General features: G+C 37.4%; 1 pseudogene; it reads right to left on the reverse strand.

Annotated features, from left to right (window-relative positions):
* Positions 1–654: 654 nt before the first annotated feature.
* On the reverse strand, positions 655–751 carry LOC128050101 (uncharacterized; annotated as a pseudogene).
* Positions 752–5,951: the final 5,200 nt, after the last annotated feature.

The raw sequence follows: 5,951 nt of genomic DNA on the forward strand, positions 1-5,951 counted from the left end.
GTATTCTACAGAATAGTTTCACTGCTCTAAAAATCCCCTATGTTCCACTGACTTATCCCTTCCTCCCCTCTAGCCCCTGGCAACCATTGATCTTTTTCTTTCATATATTTTTAGCTATCTCTATAGTTTCGTCTTTTCTAGAATGTCTTACAGCTGGATTCATTATCATATGTGGTCTTTTATATTGGCTTCTTTCACTTACTAATATGCATTGAAGTTTCCTCTGTGTCTTGTCATGCCTTGATAGCTCACTGAATAATACTCCATTGTCTGGATGGACCAGTTGATCCATTCACCTACTGAAGTTCTATGACTAAAACTGTTTTAAATATCCATGTGCAGGTTTCTATCTTGGCATAAGCTTTCCACTCATTTGGGTAAATACCAAGGAATGTGATTTCTGGATCTTATGGTAGGAATATGTTTATTTTTTAGAAAAAAACTGCCAAACAGTCTTTTAAGGGGGTTGTACCATTTTGCATTCCTACCAGCATGACTGTATTTTCTCTGTTGCTCCACAGTCTTGCCAGCATTTGATGTTGCAGTGTTTTGGATTTTGGTTATTCTAATATATACGTCTTGGAAACAATCTCATTTTTTACAAAAATTTTCCAATTCCCTAATGATGTATGATGCATCTTTTCATACAGATGAGAAAATATGAAATGTATCAATTTACATCATCTTTGCAGAGGACATGCTAATCTCTGTATGATTCTAATTTTGGCATATGTGCTTCCAAGGTGAGCACTGCCTTTTCTTTTGATTCCCAAGTTGAAGGATGTAATGGCTAAAACAAACATGTAACCATGAGATAAACTGGAGTATGCCATTGACTGCAGAGTCTTGTCTATTTCTATAAAATATATATGAGATCAGACTTGCGAATTGAGAGGGAGCAAGAGACACCAAGAAATGCAGAAGAGAAAAAAAAAAAAAAAACAGTAGGAAGGATGTGTACTTTCAGACAGAACCACAAAGGCACCCTAGTTTCAACATGTGCAGACAAAACAAGGCAGGTTTTTAGAAGAAAGTGAAAAATAAAAATGGGGACAATGAAGTAATTAGAACTAACTTTAGAAACATGTTGGAAGTTTTCTTCCAACGTTTTACTTTCACCTTTCCTCCTGCTTAAGCCTGTTTACAAAGAGCTTAGAAAAACAGTGTGACTCCACACTTATAAAAAAAAGTAATCAAACTGCCTAAAATTTTTTAAACTCAAAATTGAGCACCTGTATTTTAAGATGTGTAGGATTCCAGGTGGTGCCGCGGTAAAGAATCCACCTGCCAATGCAGGAGATGCAAGAAACATAGGTTCAGTCCCTAAGTTAGGAAGATCCCCTGGCATAGGAAGTGACAATCTGCTTGAGTACTATTGCCTGGACAATTTGTAACACAGTTGTGCTAGTGGTAAAGAACCTGCCTCCAATGCAGGAAACATAAGAGATGTGGTTTAGATCCCTAAGTCGGGAAGATCCCCTAGAGGAGGAAAGGGCAACCCACTCCAGTATTCTTGCCTAGAGAATCCTGTGGAGAGAGGAGTGGTGGGCTACAGTCCATGGGGTCTCAAAGAGTTGGACAGGACTGAGCATACATACTATATAGGATGATGGATGTTCACTAAACTTACTGTGGTAATCATTCCATGGTTTATGCAAGTGAAATCCGTATTTTTTACATCTTAAACTTATACAGTGCTGTATGTTGACTATATCACAATAAAACTGGAAGGAGAAAACTAAACTGCAGATCAACTTCTCTCATGAACATAGACACAGATATTCTAAACAAAATATTATGAAATCAAACTTAATGATATAAAAAAGGATCATATACTATTTCCACCTAAGATTTGCCCTAAAAATTTAATATTTATGTAACAGAATCCAGTCAAATCTAGAATATGTTATACCTCTGATTCATTACTCTTGAAAAAAGTGATTATCCTTAGGACTTTAGGATTATTCTTAGGACATTAGAATGATTTCCAAGGAATCAAGAATTTAGGAAAATCACAGATTCAAAACTGGCTGCTTTTTGAGTTTATTTTTAGACTTGAAAAAGATGATGCTTAATGGCATTTGCCTTACAACACTGACTATTGTTTATATCAGAGTGGCTGCAATCATTGTGTGCTGAGTGACTAATGAAGGTGATAATTAATGGAAACACAGCCACAATACAATGCAATGGACTGACATTCACAAGACCTTAGAAGAAAGTTAAAGGGACTTGAGGAATTATGTTTTCTATAATCTTTATTTGTTCATAATCAGCCTTTTTTGTTTTGGAAAATACTACCATGGATTATTTCTAACATACACATACTCATATATACATGAATAGAACAACTGCTTTTAAACAGCAGCAGCTTTCAGAATGTTTCAGACTATTTCCTTCCCCTTTTAATAGCACATATGTAACAAACTCTTCCTTTTATGCAGACTATTTTGAGGCACAGTGCAGTCTCAGTAATGGACAGTGTAAAGCTTATATTTGAAACTAAACCTACAGTGAAAACCTTATATTTGAAACTATTTCCTCCTATTAGCTTACATTGTCAATTCTAGGATATTAGCTATAACTTCCAGGGAAGAATTTTTTGCAAAATATTATTAGATTAATTTCTCAGTTATTTATAAGCAACAATGAATTCACTAAATTCACTTAAGATATTTCTTTACATGAATTAATAACCCTAAGAACAAGAAACAGGAACAAGATTACATCAAAGTACATGATAAGCAGACTTCTCAAAAGCAGTAAACAATAGAAAATATTTTAAAACCAGCAAGAGAAAAAAGACACACTAAGGTACACTACATAATAAAAAAGATTTCTTGTCGGAAACTATCCAAGCAAGAAGACAGTGGCCAGTTATCTTTAAAGAAAGTATTAAAGGACAAACAATGAAAACTACAATTCAATACCAGTGAAAAACATTTTTTAAACAAAGGAGAAATAAAGATTCATTTTCTCCCAGCAGTAGCAAAGGAATTCTTTAGGAAGAAAGAAAATTACTCTAGATGGAAATATGAAGCTTCAAGACTCTTTTCCAAATGTTGACCTTTAAGCAGAAATAAAAACAATGAAGTCAATGTAGATAATATATGAAAACAATTACAGAAAGGCTGAGAGAGAAAAGAAACAGAAGCAAAATACTTCAAGGTTCTTATGATATCTATAATATGGTATAAAAATGACACTTTAAGGTGGACTGTTTTCAATAACCTAAATTTGAAAATAACTCAGGTCTTTCAACTGATTAAACAATAAACATGTTATGGCACATTCATAATACTTTGCAATATAGAAAAATGAACTATCAGTAACTGTAACAGCATAGATGAATCTCAAAGTAACTATCCTAGGGAAAGAGAAAACTAGACCAAAAACATGCACATAGTCTATGATACCACTTAAATGAAATTCTAGAGACTGTACAGTGACAAAAAGTATGTTAATGGTTGTCTGAAGACAGGATGTGACTGGGAAGCATGGGAAAAATAATTACTAAAGGGGATGAGGACTTTGGGCTTCCCAGATGGCGCTAGTGGTAAAGAACCTGCCCACCAATGCAGGAGACCTAGGAGACACAGGATTGATCCCTGGGTCTGGAAGATCCCCTGGAGGAGGGCATGGCAACCCACTCCACTATTCTTGCATGGAGAATCCCATGGACAGAGCAGACTGGGGGGCTACAGTCCATAGGGTCGCAGAGTCGGACCCGACTGAAGCAACAGCACATATACAGGCATGAGGAATTTGGGGGACTAATGAGTATGGTCATTAGTTTGCGCTCATGTTTTCACAGGAAGATGCTGCTGCTGCTAAGTCACATCAGTCGTGTCCGACTCTGTGCGACCCCATAGACGGCAGCCCACCAGGCTCCCCCGTCCCTGGGATTCTCCAGGCAAGAATACTGGAGTGGGTTGCCATTTCCTTCTTCAATGCATGAAAGTGAAAAGTGAAAGTTCTGCCAAAATATTAATTTGTGCAATTTATATATTTGTTTACTACAATTGGAAAAAACTTATGTAATATATCATGCATAAATTATTTTTATTATGGGGATGTAAGTTGATGTTTAAAATTGGAAAAGCCGAAAGGTCATCAGATACACAGGGGCAAGGACTTCCCTCGTAGCTCAGTAGGTAATGAATCTGCCTGCAATGCAGGAGACCTGGCTTCGGTCCCCAAATCAGAAAGATCCCCTGGAGAAGGAAATGGCAACCCGCTCCAGTATTCTTGCCTGGAGGACCCCATAGACAGAGGAGCCAGGCAGCTACAGTCCATGGGGTCACAAGAGTCGGACACAACTTGGTGACTAAACCCATCACCAACAAGAGGGAAAAGAAAATCATCCTCATCTTGAGAGATAAGGAAGCATTTGCTAATATTCAACTCACATTCATGATAAAAACTCACATTCAGTTGTTTTTTTGTTGTTCAGTTGCTAACTCATTTCCAACTCTTTGTGATCCCATGGCCTGCAGCACACCAGGCTCCTCTGTCCTCCACTATCTCCCCAAATTTTCTCAAATTAATGTCCATTGAGTTGGTGATGCTTTCTAACCATCTCATCCTCTGCCACCCCCTTCTCTTTTTGCCTTCAATTTTTCCTCACATCAGGGTCTTTTCCAATGAGTCAGCACTTCACATCAGGTAGCCAAAGTATTGGAGCTTCAGGTTCAGCATCAGTCCTTTCAGTGAATAGTCAGGATTTTGATTTCTTTTATGATTGACTGGTTTGATCTTCTTGCAGTTCAAAGGATTCTTAAGAGTCTTCTCCAGCACCACACTTCAAAAGCATCAATTCTTCCGTGTTCGGCCTTCTTTATGGTCCGTCTTTCACATCCTTACATGACTACTGGAAAAACCATAGCTTTGACTATACAGACCTTTGTCAGCAAAGTGATGTCTCTGCTTTTTAATACACTGTCTAGGTTTGTCATAGCTTTCCTTCCAAGGAGCAAGTGTCTTTGAATTTCATGGCCGTAGTCACTGTCTGCAGTGATTTTGGAGAAAATAAAAATCTGTCACTGTTTCTACTTTTCCCCCTTCTATTTGCCATGAAATAATGGGACTAGATGCCATGATCTTAGGGTTTTTTTGAATGTTGAGTTTCAAGCTAGCATTTTCACTTTCCTCTTTCGTCCTCATTAAGAAGCTCTTTAGCTCCTCTTCACTATCTGCCATTAGAGTGGCATTATCTGCATATCTGAGGTTGTTGATATTTCTGCCAGCAATCTTGATTCCAGCTTCTGATTCATCCACCCCAGCATTTAGCATGACGTACTCTGCATAGAGGGCTTCCCTGATGGTTCAGTAGTAAAGAATCCAACTGCCAGTGCAGGAGACACAGGAGACATGGGTTCCCATCCCTGGGTCAGGAAGATCATTCAAGAAGGAAATTTCAACCTACTCCAGTATTTTTGCCTGGGAAGTCCCACGGAAAGAGAAGTCTGGTGGGCTATAGTCCATGGGATCATGAAGAGTCACACACAACTTCGCAACCAAACAGTAACTTTGCACAGAAGTTAAATAAGCAGGTAACAATCAATATACAGCCTTATCATACTCTTTTCCCAATTTGAACCAGTCAGTTGTTACATTTCTGGTTCTAACTATTGCTCCTTGACCCACATACAGGTTTTTCATGAGACAGGTAAGCTTGTCTGGTATTCCCATCTCTTTAAGAATTTTCCACTGTTTGTTGTGATTAATGTTAATAGTTTCTGAGAATAAAAAGGATGCTATTAATATGGTAAAAAAAAAATTCCAAATAGTGAGGATATATATATATATGACAAAAGAATTTTATCAGAATGTATGAAAAGTTCTCCACATGGAGGTAATGTCTCACCACATTGATATTATTCACCAGACTCTTCATACAAAATGATATTCAAATAACAAGTAAGTATAAAAGAAGGTGCACAATTTTCTGT

This window comes from Budorcas taxicolor, chromosome 6, assembly GCF_023091745.1.
Source record: "Budorcas taxicolor isolate Tak-1 chromosome 6, Takin1.1, whole genome shotgun sequence".
NCBI lineage: Eukaryota > Metazoa > Chordata > Mammalia > Artiodactyla > Bovidae > Budorcas > Budorcas taxicolor.